The sequence below is a fragment of the Heterodontus francisci genome, chromosome 18 (genome assembly GCF_036365525.1).
Source record: "Heterodontus francisci isolate sHetFra1 chromosome 18, sHetFra1.hap1, whole genome shotgun sequence".
Taxonomy (NCBI): domain Eukaryota; kingdom Metazoa; phylum Chordata; class Chondrichthyes; order Heterodontiformes; family Heterodontidae; genus Heterodontus; species Heterodontus francisci.
Genome location: NC_090388.1, coordinates 10,917,438 through 10,933,257, shown reverse-complemented (window position 1 = coordinate 10,933,257; position 15,820 = coordinate 10,917,438). Strand labels below are relative to the sequence as shown.

Below are 15,820 nucleotides of genomic sequence, written 5' to 3'. Positions count from 1 at the left end.
AGAACAAATCTTATTAATTTACTGGTTCGGGCAAAACATAAGACAAAATGCCAGAAAGTAATTGTCAGAGAGCTAGAGTAAGGGGAGCTCTGCACTGAGGGAGGTAGAGGGAGCTCTGCATTGAGGGAGAGAGGGGGAGCTCTGCATTGAGGGAGAGAGGGGGAGCTCTGCATTGGGAGCGAGAGGGGGAGCTCTGCATTGGGAGCGAGAGGGGGAGCTCTGCAATGGGAGCGAGAGGTGGAGCTCTGCACTGAGGGAGGGAGAGGGAGCTCTGCATTGGGAGCGAGAGGGGGAGCTTTGCATTGGGGGAGAGAGGGGGAGCTCTGCATTGGGAGCGAGAGGGGGAGCTCTGCATTGGGAGCGAGAGGGGGAGCTCTGCAATGGGAGCGAGAGGTGGAGCTCTGCACTGAGGGAGGGAGAGGGAGCTCTGCATTGGGAGCGAGAGGGGGAGCTTTGCATTGGGAGCGAGGGGGGGAGCTCTGCATTGGGAGCGAGAGGGGGAGCTCTGCAATGGGAGCGAGAGGTGGAGCTCTGCACTGAGGGAGGGAGAGGGAGCTCTGCATTGGGAGCGAGAGGGGGAGCTTTGCATTGGGAGCGAGGGGGGGAGCTCTGCATTGGGAGCGAGAGCGAGAGGGGAACTCTGCATTGGGAGCGAGAGGGCGAGAGGGGGAGCGAGGGGGGGGGAGCTCTGCATTGGGAGCGAGAGGGCGAGAGGGGGAGCTCTGCGTTGGGAGCGAGAGGGGGAGAGGAAGCTCTGTATTGGGAGCGAGAGGGGGAGAGTGTGGCAGCAGTTCTGCTGACCTTGGGGTCTACAGCTCTTTGCTTTAATGACTCGTTTGTCTGCAGCAACCTGCTAAGCAAAACCGCAACCCACACAGACGTTATCAACTGGCGAATGTGGTATCTGGAGTATGCATTAACTTAAGGAAAATAATAGCTTGTTATGTACAGCCTTATGCGAAGCTGATCTCGGATTCTACATGGTGTATAGTCATGAAGGCCGTCCTGTGTCTATCTTGTAGTTTTGTAACTAATTGGGAAACTGTCAGCTCGGCATCTGTTGTACTATATAAATCCACAGCGACCTGGAGCGCTTTGGAGTAGCACTGGACCGTGATTAGGAAACTGTGCGCCCCATGATATCTTGCAATAAAATTTGTTAATGCTCAAGGTCTGAGTACGAAGAATTTCTTTGACAATCAAATTTCTTCAACAGAGAGGAAGCTCTGCATTGGGAGTGAGAGGGCGAGAGGGGGAGAGGGCGAGAGGGGGAGCTCTGCATTGGGAGCGAGAGGGCAAGAGGAAGCTCTGCATTGAAAGCGAGAGGGAGCTGTGCGTTGAGAATGAGAGGGAGCTCTGCGTTGGGAGCAAGAGGCGAGAGGAGGAATGGAAGCTCTGCATTGGGAGCGAGAGGGGGAGCTCTGCATTGGGTGCAAGAGGGGGAGAGGGGGAGCTCTGCATTGGGAGGGAGAAGGGGAGCTCTGCATTGGGAGCGAGAGGGCGAGAGGAAGCTCTGCATTGAGACTGAGAGGGATCTCTGCTTTGAGAGTGTGAGAGGGAGAGGGAGTTACACTTGCTGATTGTCCATCAGCCACTTTTTGAACCATACCCGCATCCATATCCCTTTGGTCTTTGAGAGAATTAACTCTGGACACCGCTCCCTCTCGCCCTATATCCGAATTCTTGATGTATGTAGTGAACTGAAGTGACCCCAGAACTAAAGCCTGTGGAATACTTCACCTAACTCCTATTCTCTAAACAATGTTTAATCAGGTTTGCTACCCTTCCCCCTATATTTTTTTTGATTTATTCATTCATAGGATGTGGAGGTCACTGGCCAGGGCAGCATTTATTGCCCAGTTGAGTGACTTGCTAGGCCATTTCAGTGGGCAGTGAAGAATCAACCATATTGCTCTGGGTCTGTAGTCACATGTAGACCAGCAGATTTCCTTCCCTAAAGGAAATTAGTGGAACTTGCGTTTTTATGGCAATCTGGTAGTTTAATGATCACCATTACTGATACTAGCTTTTTATTCCGGATTTATTTCAACTGAATTTAAATTCTCCAGCTAGTATAGTGGGATTTGAACTTATGCCTCTCCAATTATTAGCCCAGGCCGCTGGATTACTATTCTCATAACATAGCCACTGTGCTACCATACGTGACCTCATTTCCCTCTCCTTTAATCTTCCCGAGTCCATGTGGTACCTTGTCAAAGGCTTTCAAAAAGTCGATGTGCTCCACATCCACTGCACTTTCCCCATCTACCATGTCTGTACTTTCTCAATGAACTCCTGCAAAGTTCTCCCTGTGAGTTAGGGTTAACAATGCTGGGGATCATATCCTATGGGTAGTCAGAGATAAATCCAGTACTAGCTAGGGACAAAGTGAAACAACTTTTCCAGCTCTAGTAATCAGCAGGCAATGTTTAGGCTTAATTTCTGCTTTTCCACCAGTCTTGTTTAGTGCAACTTATATTTTCTTCATTGAGTTAATCCGTGTGTTTTAGCAATGTAGGCTCTTGGAAATGAGGCAGCTCCACTGACCCTAAGTTAAATTCACTTCATTGAGCCCTGCATATCCTCAGCAAGCAGATCATCTGAAAGGCCAAAACACAGGCGTGAGTCCAGGTACATCCTTTTTGGTGCAATAAACTGGCAGAAATGATTTCTGTCCCAATGTGTTTGTGCCCCGACATATTGCGGAAGTTCAGGACCTTTCTGTCAAAACATTGAAGAGGAATTAAATGGCTTTATTCCATTCATCACCTAAAGCAGCACAATCACCTGTACAAGGGAAGGTCAGCAACTGACCAGCTGCTCCATCAAGCCTACCATACCCCATGAAGGTTAATGTAGTTGAGAGGTTTGAGTATTGGACTAGCAACCTATAGGTCACAAGTTTTGTTAATTAGCAGCCTGGCGTCAGAAAATTCCCCTGAAATCTGTTGGATTACCATAAAAATAGAGCTAATTTGCTAATGTTCTTTAGGGAAGAGAACCTACCACCTCTAGCAGGTCTGGTCGATGCCTGACTCCAGTCTCAATATATAGATGGCTCTTAATTTTTTTTATTCATTCATGCATTTGGTTCGCTGGCTCGGCCAGTATTTGTTGTCCATCCCTAATTGCCCTTGAGAAGGTGGTGGTGAGCCACATTCTTGAACCACTGCAGTCCATGTGGGGTAGGTACACCCACAGTGCTGTTAGGTAGGGAGTTCCAGGATTTTGACCTAGCAACAGTGAAGGAACAGCAAAATAGTTCCAACTTGGGACTTTGAGGGGAAGTTGCAGGTGGTGGTGTTCCCATGCATCTGCTGCCCTTGTTCTAGGTGGTAGAGGTCACGGGTTTGGAAGGTGCCATTGAAGGAGTCTTGGAGAGTTGCTGCAGTGCATCTTGTAGATGGTACACACTGCCGCCACTGTGAGTCGGTGGTGGAGGGAGTGAATGTTTAAGGTGGTGGATGGGGTGTCAATCAAACAGGCTGCTTTGTCCTACATGGTATTGAGTTTCTTGAGTGTTGCTAGAGCTGCACTCATCCAGGCAAGTGGAGAATATTCCATCACACTCCTGACTTGTGCCTTATAGATGGTGGACAGGCTTTGGGGAGTCAGGAGGTGAGTTACTTACCACAGAATTCCCAGCCTTTGACCTGCTCTTGTAGCCACACTATTTATATGGCTGGTTCAGTTAAATTTCTGGTCAATGGTAACCCCCAGGATATTGATGGTGGGGGATTCAGCAAAAGTAATGCCATTGAACATCACGGGGAGTTGGTTAGATTCTCTCTTCCTGGAGATGGTTATTGCCTGGCTCTTTTGTAGCACAAATGTTACTTGCCACGTATCAGCCCAAGCTTGAATGTTGTCCACATCTTGCTGCATGCAGGCACAGGCTGCTTCAATATCTGAGGAGCTGTGAATGATACCGAACATTGTGCAATCATCAGCGAACATCCCTACTTTTGACCTTATGATGGAGGGAAGGTCATTGATGCAGCACCTGGAGATGGTTGAGCCTAGGACACTACCCTGAGGAACTCCTGCAGTGATGTCCTGGGGCTGAGAAGGCTTCCAACAACCACAACAATGTTCCTTTGTGCCACCTCACTTCTTGAATTCAACTCTTTTGGGCATGTTTGGACTGAGGCTGTAATGAGGTCTGAGTGGCCCTGGCAGAACCCAGGCTGAGCATTGATGAGTAGGTTATTGCTGAGTAAGTGCCACTTGATAGCACATCAGAGCAACTAGTGATGAGCAATAAGTGTTGCAAGGCCAGTGGTGGCCACATTCCAAGAACAAATGAATAAAGTGTGATGCAACCTGCTCACAACATTAATCTTATCCCATTCCACCGAGACAGCATTTCTACTCCATCTCCCCATTATCCCATTAATTGATGCTTACCAGTAAAGTGCGTTACAGCAAAGATATGCTCCGAAATCCTAGTGAACAATGCAGTAACATGCTTACAAAAAGAAATTTTAGAAGATTATTTTACACATAGAGCACATTACCACAATTTAAACTAATTCAATCAGAGTATTTAAAATGAATACAGGCAAGGACAGGAGTGGAAAAGATGGCTAGTCCCAAAAATCCAAACCATCTAATTCTAATACCAAACATCAATGCCAATAACAACAATAACTTGTATTTATAGCACCTTTTAATGTAGTAAAATGTCCCAAGTCACTTCACAAGAGCATTATCAAAAGAAAATTGACACCAAACCACATATTAGAAGTTGGTCAAAGACATCAGTTTTAAGAAGCATCTCAAAGAAGGAGAGAGAGGTGGAGAGGTCTAGGGAGGGAATTCCAGAGCTTAGAGCCCAGGCAGTTGAAGGCACGGCCACTAATTGTGGAGTGAAAGCAGTGGGGGATGCACTTGAGGTAGAGTTAGAGGACAGCAGATATTCTGAAGGGTTGTAAGGGTGGAGGAGGTAGGATGCGTGACACAGTGGTGGAATTTGAGTACGAGGGGCTGGATTTTGCTGCGGGGTCCGAGGCCCTGACTTCAGTACCAAATGGGAGTCGCGAGGCCACACTTATCGGCAGCGAGACCTTTGGCATAACCTTCCCGGAGGCGGCCTCCTAATTGGCTGCTTCTGAGCTTGTTCATCAATTAAGGGCAGTGGGCAGGCTCTGGATGCTGCTGGTCCAGTCAGAAGGCCAGCAGCTTTGGAATCTTGGCAGCCCCACTGGGATTGGTGGGTGCTGCTGAGACAGGTAGGGGACCGCAAGGGTGCCTCAATGTGGAGGTGCTCTTGGAGGTGTGCAGTGAATGCAAAATTCAGAGAGGTGAAGCCGGTGGGCCCCTTGGTGTGGAGGGGAAGCCCCTTCACGGATTGTTGGGCCCAGGGGGGCTGCCTTTCCTTCCTGTGGCCCCTTCATTGGGGCATGCAGCCTCCGGCTTCAATGGCCACTCAGCTGGCCGGGGGGTGGGCGGGGGGAGCTCCACTGCTGGCAAAATGCTGGTGAGGCCGCAAAATTGCCCCTAAATTGCGGCGTAAACTGTATTAATTGGCTGTCCACCTCCATGCAGTGTGTAGCCGATCTGTTTCCCACCCCTGCCCCTGGGAAAGATCCCCGGCAGCGGGAATGCATCAGGGAGCCATCCCGAAATGACTCCCCCCTATTTTCCCGGGCCCCCACACACCTCCAAGCCTGCCATGGGGGTGGAGAAATTCAGCCCGATGACACTAAAGCTAATACCAATACTAAAACCAGTACAATCCAGTACTGAGAGAGAGTCAGATAAACATTTGAGTAAAATATTGGAGGATACAAGGAAAGTAGCAGGATAATGTGATTCATGACTCATGGCCCTCCTGTCTTAGGCGCTATGGCATTGGAAGGATGAATGAGAATGGACAGAGACTGCTGGAGTTGTGTACCTATCATAATCTCTGCATCACCAACTCGCTCTTTCATACTAACCCCTGTCACCAGGTTTCATGGAGGCACCCAAGCTCACGTCGTTGGTACCAGCTGGACCTCATCATCACAAGAGCCTCGATAAACAGTGTTCAAATCACACGCAGCTTCCACAGTGTGGACTGCGACACTGACCACTCCCTGGCGTGCAGCAAAGTTAGACTCAAACCAAAGAAGTTACATCACTCCAAGCAGAATGGCCGCCCGCGCATCAACACTCCTGCAGGGGATGCAGAGACCAAGTGGGCCCACATCAGAGACACCATCTATGACTCAGCAATGACCACCTATGGCAAATGTGAGAAGCGGAATGCAGACTGGTTTCAATCTCACTTTGAAGAGCTGGAACCTGTCATAGCCGCTAAGCGCATTGCACTGTTGAACTACAAGAAAGCCCCCAGCGAGTTAACATCCGTAGCAATTAAAGTAGCCAGAAGCGCTGCACAAAGAACAGCCAGGTGCTGTGCAAATGACTACTGGCAACACCTATGCAGTCATATTCAGCTGGTCTCCGACACCGGAAACATCACAGGATAGTATGATGGCATTAAGAGAGCTTTTGGGCCAACCAGCAAGAAAATCGCCTCCCTTAAGTCTAAATTCGGGGACACAATCACTGACCAATGCAAGCAAATGGACCACTGGGTGGAGCACTACCTAGAACTATACTCCGGGGAAAATGTTGTCACTGATACTGCCCTCAATGCAGCCCAGTCTCTGCCAGTCATGGATGAGCTGGATGAACAACCAACAAAATCGGAACTCAGTGATGCCATTGATTCTCTAGCCAGCGGAAAAGCCCCTGGGAAGGACGGCATTACCCCTGAAATAATCAAGAGTGCCAAGCCTGCTATACTCTCAGCACTCCATGAACTGCTTTGCCTGTGCTGGGATGAGGGAGCAGTACCTCAGGACATGAGCGATGCCAATATCATCACCCTCTATAAGAACAAGGGTGACCGCGGTGACTGCAACAACTACCGTGGAATCTCCCTGCTCAGCATTGTGGGGAAAGACTTCGCTTGAGTCGTTTTAAACAGGCTCCAGAAGCTGGCCGAGCCTGTCTACCCTGAGGCACAGTGTGGCTTTCGAGCAAAGAGATCCACCATTGACATACTGTTCTCCCTTCGCCAGCTACAGGACAACAGCAGCAAACAACAGATGCCCCTCTATGGTGCTTTCTCAGCAAAGCCTTTGTACTCGTCAGCAGACATGGTCTCTTCAGACTACTAGCAAAGATTGGATGTCCACCCAAGCTATTAAGGATCATCACTTCATTCCATGACAATATGAAAGGCACAATTCAGCATAGTGGTGCCTCATCAGACCCCCTTCCTATCCTGAGTGGCGTGAAACAGGGCTGTACTCTCGCACCTACACTGTTTGGGATCTTCTTCTCCCTGCTGCTCTCACATGTGTTCAAGTCTTCAGAAGAAGGAATTTTCCTCCACACAAGATCAGATAGCAGGTTGTTCAACCTTGCCTGTCTTAGAGCGAAGACCAAAGTACAGAAGGTCCTCATCAGGGAACTCCTCTTTGCTGACGATGCTGCATTAACATCTCACACAGAAGAGTGTCTCATCGACAGGATTGCGGCTGCCTGCAACGAATTTGGCCTAACCATCAGCCTCAAGAAAACGAACATCATGGGACAGGACGTCAGAAATGCTCCATCCATCAATATTGGTGACCACGCTCTGGAAATGGTTGAAGAGTTCACCTACCTCGGCTCAACTATCACCAGTAACCTGTCTCTCAATGCAGAAATCAACAAGCACATGGGAAAGGCTTCCACTGCTATGTCCAGACTGGCCAAGAGATTGTGGGAAAATGGCACACTGACATGGAACACAAAAGTCCGAGTGTATCAAGCCTGTGTCCTCAGTACCTTGCTCTACGGCAGCGAGGCCTGGACAATGTATGTCAGCCAAGAGCGACGTCTCAACTCATTCCATCTTCGCTGCCTCTGGAGAATCCTTGGCATCAGGTGGCAGGACCGTATCTCCAACGCAGAAGTCCTCGAGGCGGCCAACATCCCCAGCTTATACACCCTACTGAGCCAGCGGCGCTTGAGATGGCTTGGCCATGTGAGCCACATGGAAGAGGGCAGGATCCCCAAAGACACATTGTACAGCGAGCTCGTCACTGGTATCAGACCCACCGGCCGTCCATGTCTCCGCTTTAAAGACGTCTGCAAATGCGACATGAAGTCCTGTGACATTGGCAACTGACTCCCATGACTTGTGGTCACTGATCGCCAGATCTGGCAGACAGCCATAAAGGCGGGGCTAAAGAGTGGCGAGTTGAAGAGACTTAGCAGTTGGTAGGAAAAAAGACAGAAGCGCAAAGAGAGACCTAACTGTGTAACAGCCCCGAGAACCAATTTTATCTGCAGCGCCTGTGGAAGAGTCTGTCACTCTAGAATTGGCCTTTTTCGCCACTCCTGGCACTGCTTCACAAACCACTGACCACCTATAGGTGCTTACCCATAATGGCCAAAGAAGAAGACTTTCAAGTTGGCAAGATGCTGCAAAGTGATCTCCTTCCGTTCTTAAATTTCTATCAATCTGTGAAACTGCTCTGACTATTTGAATTAATATAAGATACAGCCTCAGGTGCAAATTCTGTCATTTCTTTCAGGTATCACATCTACATCCCCATCTGTTTCTTTTCCCCAACGTTTCATAATACTTGAAGATAGCCTGTGCATACATAATGATTCAACTGGTCTCATACTGATCTTTGCTTAACCTTCTATTTCTGGATATTTGGTGATAGCTCAATACCTAATAAAATATTAGACTGTATCCCACGTCCAAGAACTGCCTGCCAATCAGAGGGCCAACAGCTCAGCGGTATCGGCAGCTCCACCAGGAGCGGCGGCCACTGCTGCTACTGCAGAGGCCTTGACCCCAGGCCCAGCGCTGAACCCCAGCTCAGAGGTAGGTGAGGCGGGGTCGCCAGGGCTAGTCCGGAAGGCCCCAATGAGGCGGGGTGGTGGGAGAGTGGTCATGCAGTCCGGGGCAAAGGGGGTCCAGAGGGGGCAAATTTGTTCCCAGTGGGGGTCCTCCGTGGGCCACAAATTGCGCATGGAGGAGGGACACCCAGCACCCGCAGGGATGGCGCCTCCTGTTACAAGGCTAACCTCCCCACATGGCAGAGGGCACCCCACCCCCACCCCACTGCTGGTAAGATTCCAGTGGTGGGAAGAGGCTCCTAATTGGCACTTAGTAGGCCACTTAAGGGCCTCAATTGGCCTTTGGGCGGGAAGGCCATTGTTGGCCTATCCCGCCCCGGGAAGATTGCTTGGCAATGGGCCCTTTGCCCCCCCCGCCCTGCACCCCTTGCCACCTGTCACGATACTCCGTGCCACCTCCCACTTCAGTGCGCCATACAAAATGCTGGCTATTGTTTCTGACTTGAAGATGCATGTAGAAGCAGTATAGTGGTTAAGATACTGCTCTGGTAATCTGGTAGTTCTGCGTTCAAATCTCACCATTCAATAAATCTGATTCTGTGACAGCTACCAAATCCTGCCACTCCTTCCAAGTGTCTCCAATGTTTGACACCAATGTCCTTTAAAATGGCTTCTCAACTACTCAGTTTCACAAACAAGCCCTTCTCAAGGTAACTAGGGAAGAGCAACAAATATAGCCTTGGCCAACTGCTGCGAACTGTAGGGAACAGTTAAATATGCTAATATGGCATTGGTTTTTTAAGGTGCCAATATTATGATAATAAATGTGTAATATGTATGAATAAATTAAAAGTCACGATTTTAAGATTGGACAGCAGTCTGGGATGCAGGGATCAAAGTGAATCATGATCCACCCCTTGGAGCATGACTCTTACTCCTCGTCCACATATACATGCCTTGACACTGACTCCCACTCAAAACCGCTGAGAATGTGGTTCCTGCCGGCACTCAGATGTCAAAATGTGTGTGGGGGTAACAAGCTGCCAGGGGCTATGCCTGGAACTTCTCCCTGGCATTGTGGGTGTCTCATCAGCAGCCCCCATCCCTGAACCCTGGAAATGTTCCCCAGCAAGGTAAGTAACAATCTGGGGAGGGGGAAATCGGAAAATCTACAATCGGGACCATGCCAAAGCCCGAGGCAGGGAAAGCTCCTGATGGTAACCCAGTGGAGCTGAAAGCAACGCAGGAACCTTTAACTTATTTTCAAGAAGAAAGGGCCTCCTGTGGCCAGTATCCTAATGCTGGAAGGTTTGGGAAGGTGTGTGTCTTAATCAAGTTCATGATAATGGCTCTAAGTACCAATGACATCATCAGGATGCAACTTCGCCATTGAAATTAGGCCCCTGCTCCTCTGGAGAGGGTGACCTCACTGTGCCTGAATTCAGGTAAATTAAAATGGTGTGGGTGGGGAGGCTGGGGTGGGAATGGTGGTTAAAGATCATCCCGAGAGTGCATCTATTGTAAATTAATTTTCTCTCCTGTGATTCTATAATGACATGAATATACCGTAAAGGTTAACTTCAATTCTGCTACAAACTGTGTAATTAGCAGCAATTAAACACTTTACCTAATCAGATTGCATTGGAGTAAGGCAGCAGAGTAAAAAGCTATATCTGAACAAATTAATTACACAAGTCACACTGCAGGATCAGTCAGAGGTGTGAATACTGGATGATGTAACGAGGGAACATCCTGGCAAAGGCCTCATATCCAGCCCAAGTGAATGGGTTGGATCCGCCCTCTGCTGGCTGTGGAACAGGTTGGGCAATCTCAGAGGTCGCAGGTCAAAATTTCAGACAGTTTGGCACAAGCTGACAATTTAACTTAAAGAGGCAGCTGGATTGCGGGTGTGAGAACTGTAAAGTTCACACTTGTGTGGCCTCGTTGGAGGTGGGGTTAAAGCACATTGTTGGGGTACAGCAGAGGGAGCTTTACTCTGTATCTGCCTGTATTATACCTGGCCTGGAAGTTCTTGATACTGACTCTGGGTGAGTAAAATGAATAGATGTACTGATCTACAGGTTTCATATCTCAACCCTAAATGAGAAAATCTTTTGAAGAATATATGTAAAAGGTGTTTCAATTTCATTCTAAGGACAGAATTTGAAAGTGTATTTTTAAAAAGTTAGTAAAATTGAAGCCAATGGGAATGAGAAACTTTCTACTTGTTGGAGTCATGCCTACCACATAGAAAGATGGCTGTGGTTGTTGGAGGTCAATCATCTCAGACCCAAGACATTGCTGCAGGAGTTCCTCAGGGTAGTGTCCTCGGCCCAACCATCTTCAGCTGCTTTATTAATGACCTTCCCTCTATCATAAGATCAGAAGTGGGGAGGTTCACTGATGTTCAGTGTTCAGTTCCATTCACAACTCCTCAGATACTGAAGCAGTCCGTGTCCACATGCAGTAAGAACTGGACAACAGTCAGGCTTGGGCTGATAAGTTGCAAGTAACATTTGTGCCACACAAGTGCCAGGCAATGACCATCTCCAGCAAGAGAGTGTCTAACCACCTCCCCTTGACATTTAATGGCATTACCATCGCTGAATTCCCCACCATCAACAACCTGGGGGATTAACATTAACGAGAAATGTAACTGGACCAGCCACATAAATACTGTGACTACAAGAACAGGTCAGAAGCTGGGTATTCTGTGGTGAAAAACTCACCTCCTGACACCCCAAAGTCTTTCCACCATCTACGAGGCACAAGTCAGGAGTGTGATGGAATACTCTCCATTGGCCTGGATGAGTACAAGATGCACTGCAGTAACTCGCCAAGGCTTCTTCGACAACACCTTCCAAACCTGCGACCTCTACCACCTAGAAGAACTCTCCAAGCCACACACCATCCTGACTTGGAACTATATCGCTGTTCCTTCACTGTTACTGGGTCAAAAGCCTAGAACTCCCTTCCTAACGGCACTGTTGGTGTATCTACACCAGTTGCACTGCAGCAGTTCAAGATGGCAGCTCACCACCACCTTCTCAAGGGCAATTAGGGATGGGTAACAAAGGCTGACCTAGCCAACGACGTGCACATCCCATGAAAGAATGAAAAAAATCCGCAATGTCTTCCACCTAGAAGAAGGGAAGTAGGCGCATGGGAACACCATCACCTGCAAGTTCCCCTCTAAGTCACACACCATCCTGACCTGGAAATATATTGGCCATTCCTTCATCATCACTTCATCAAAATCCTGGAACTCCCTCCCTAACAGCACTGTGGGTGTACCTACACTATGTCGACTGCAGCAGTTCAAGACGGTGGCTCACCCCCACCTTCTCAAGGGCAATTAGGAATGGGTAATAAAGGTTGGCTTGCCAGTGCTGCTCACATCCCATGCTGATTTTTTTTGAGGAGCCAGGAATTCACTACCAGCTGTCAGTGCTAATTAAGGAGCTTCCAATTGATTCTGGCACCCAGAAATTGGATTCCAGGTATAAAATGGGCCTAAGGGCTTACGCATTCTGATTCCACATCGGAATGTTGCCGTCCGCCATCTTGGATCAGGCTGCTCGGTAGGCATCCAGAGCACAGCAGGAATATTAAGAAGCCTCGTTACCATATTTGATTAAGGCTACTATGACAGTTGTGCATCTTGTAGATGGTACACGCTGCAGCCAGGGTGCGCCACTGGTGGAGGGACTGAATATTTAAACTGAAGTATGGGGTGCCAATCAAGTGGGTTGCTTTGTCCTGGATGCTGTTGAGCTTCTTGAGAGTGTTCCATCACACTCCTGATTTGTGCCCTGTAGATGGTGGGAGGGTTTGTAGTGTCAGGGGGTGAGTTACTTGCTGCAGAATTCCCAGCCACTGACCTGCTGTTGTAGCCACAGTATTTATATGACTGGTCCAGTTAAGTTTCTTGTCAATGGTGACCATTGTATTGGGCTGTGTGGAATCTTTGGGAGTCCACTGGACATTAAGCTTATTTATACCAATAGGTCTCCTGTGGCACTGTTAACTGATCAGCTGTCTGGATGACATTTGGTGACATTTATTGGAATGGATGGGAATTCATATAATCTACATAGTTAAAATCGTACTCCTCACAGACAAAATGTTCATAACAATACAGATAAAGTTATCATTTCAGACAATAACTGCAGTATTAATTTTTTAAAATTTTTTTCATGGGATGTGCGTGTCACTGGCAAGGCCAGCATTTGTTGCTCATCCCTAACTGCCCTTGACAACTGAGTGGCTTGCTAGGTTATTTCAGAGGCAAGTTAAGAGTCAACCACATTTCTGTGGGTCTGGGCACATATCTAGGCCAGACCAGGTAAGGGTAGCAGATTTCCTTCCCTAAAGGGCATTAGTGAACTGGGTGGGTTTTTAACAACAATCAATAATAGCTTTGTGACACCATTACTAAGACTAGCTTTCAATTCCAGATTTTTATTAATTAATTGAATTTAAATTCCACTATCTGCCATGGTGGGATTTGAACTTATGGCCCCAGGGCAGTAGCTTGGGTTTCTGAGTTGCTAAGTTAGTGACATTACCACTACGCCACCATCTCCCACTGACCAAGTCATTAATTTGCAAAATGTATTCAATGTATGGCTTCTGCAAACTATTATTAAATAAAGTCAATCACTTAATAACTAAATGCAGCTAGTAACTTAATCATCCAGACATTTAATCAAATATTTCTGAAGTTTTTTTGTTGGGAATACAAACAATTTCCTCTTTTATGAAATTTTCTCTTTCACCCACTCCCCCCACCCCATAAATCAGATCTCTCAGGTATGATCCATTTTAAGCAAATCTTCTCACATTTGTAGTAACTGCAATACAAAAATAAACTCGTGCAGCTGAAATAATCAAAGAAAACTTTGGAAGTGGAACTTCAGAACTGCAGTTTGATTATCAGCCGATACCGATCCACCTTGGCCTGCAAAAACACAGCAAGTTAAAGAATGTTTTAAAAGGGTAGGGACTTTGTCTGTATGTCAGGTATCTGCCCAGGCAACTGCCTACAATCAGGAACTCCTAAGAGACAGTGGGCAGACCTCCGATGCTGCTGACCCAGTCAGAGGGAAGGCAGCTCTGGAGCCTCGGCAGCCCCACTGCGAGAGGTGAGTGCTGTTGAGGCATCTTGGAGAACATATGGGTGTCTCAACATGAAGAGGCCTTTGTAGGTGGTGTTGTGGACTTGTAATCCAGAGGCCTGGGGTAATCCCCTGGGCACGTGGGTTCAACTCCCACCATGGCAACTGGTGGAATTTAAATTCAATTAATTAATAAAAATCTGGAATTAAAAGCTAGACTCAGTAATAGTGCCATGAAATTATCATTGATTGTTGTAAAAACCCATCTGGTTCACTAATGCCCTTTAGGGAAGGAAATCTGCCCTCGTTACCTGGTCTGGCCTACATGTGATTCCAGACCCACAGTAATTTGGTTGACTCTTAACTGCCCTGTGAAAAGGCCTAGCAAGCCACTCAGTTCAAGGGCAATTAGGGATGGGCAACAAATGCTGACCTTGCCAATGACACCCACATCCCATGAAGGAATAAAAAAAGCCAAAAAAATAAATAATAATTTGAGAGGGGGGAAGGCGGTAGGAAACCCCTCCACTTGGATCATTGGGATTGCGAAGGTGTCTTTCGATGTCAGTGACCCCCCTGTTTGGGGGATGGAGCCCCTGGCCTGCTGCAGGGAAGCTGCCTCCATTAAGCTAGCGGCCTCGGCACGCAGCAGGCGGTGAGGTGAGTGGGGTGGGGGAGGGGGGGGGGCTGCCCCGCCACTGGCAACATGCCAGTGAGCACGAAAAATCACCTCAATTGAGCAGGCAGCCAATCTGCATGCTGGCCTGCCGCCATGAAACTTCCCCAGTGATGGGAATGCTTCAGGGAGCCATCCCAATGCGGCTCCCCGCTATTTTTCTGGCCTCACCACCACCTCTTAGCCCACTACCCCGGAGCCAGGAAAATTCAGCCTTAAACGATTCAAGTCACGTCAGGGACAGCAGAATCTTTTAATAAATATATGTTGCAATGCAAAAAAGGGCAATAATCAGTCAAACAGAGGCAGAGCCAGCAGGAAAGACATGTAAATGCGAATCGTGTGCAGAAAATGTGAGGGTGTGTGCTAGAAAAAAAAAGCACCTAACAAAAGAAAATGACACAATAATTAAAAATATTATAGATGCATGTGGGACTGTGGCAGGCCTTTTTTTATTCATTCATGCAATGTGAGTGTCGCTGGCAAGTCTAAATTTTATTGCCCATCTCTAATTGCCTTTGAGAAGGTGATGGTAAGCTGCCTTCTTGAACCACTCCACACCCTGGTGTGCACGCACATTAGGGCCAATAATCCCCAGCCAGAGGCTCCAAATCCAGCATTAGACTCTGCAAGAAAGGTTTTCCCGATGATTTACAACATCATGCAGGCAACCATACGAGTAAAACTTATCATTTGTATTCTGAATTGTTTATTTTTACATTTTACTTTTACACGTACATTTTAAGGGCAGTTGAAAAATTCAAACCAATTTCACAACTTCATGTTGGTTATTTGATTGGTCAGTTCCTGCTGCTTGCCAATTCAGATTGGTAGATTTAAAAAACAATAAGCAATTTGATTTTGATTTGATCAGTTCTGAAGAAGGGTCACTGACCTGAAACGTTAACTCTGCTTCTCTCTCCACAGATGTTGCCAGACCTGCTGAGTATTTCCAGCATTTCTTGTTTTTATATAAGCAATTTGATTGTTCATGTTTCTGTTCCTTAATCGTTCCTCATTGCTAAATACCAAATGAATCAAACTGCTTTTGATTTCTTCATGTTTTGTCAATCAGATATTAATTGAACAAATAAATCATCTTTTCGCCGTATTGATGTTGAATGCCTTGCAGTTAGTTACCCTGAAGTGTAGTACGTTCAGGTATTACATT

The 15,820-nt window shown here is 47.5% G+C and overlaps 1 protein-coding gene across 4 annotated transcripts in view; it reads right to left on the bottom strand.

Annotated features, from left to right (window-relative positions):
* Positions 1 to 15,820, bottom strand: part of prmt8b (protein arginine methyltransferase 8b) — a 200,324-nt gene that overhangs the window by 41,981 nt on the left and 142,523 nt on the right. Inside the window, exon 1 of one of the 4 annotated variants that reach the window (XM_068050238.1) lies at positions 15,545 to 15,622. The exons of the other annotated variants lie outside the window; for them this stretch is intronic. The gene's annotated coding sequence lies outside the window, so the exon portion shown is untranslated. Of the gene's footprint in view, positions 1 to 15,544; positions 15,623 to 15,820 lie in introns of those variants that run through there. 4 annotated transcript variants of the gene reach the window in all.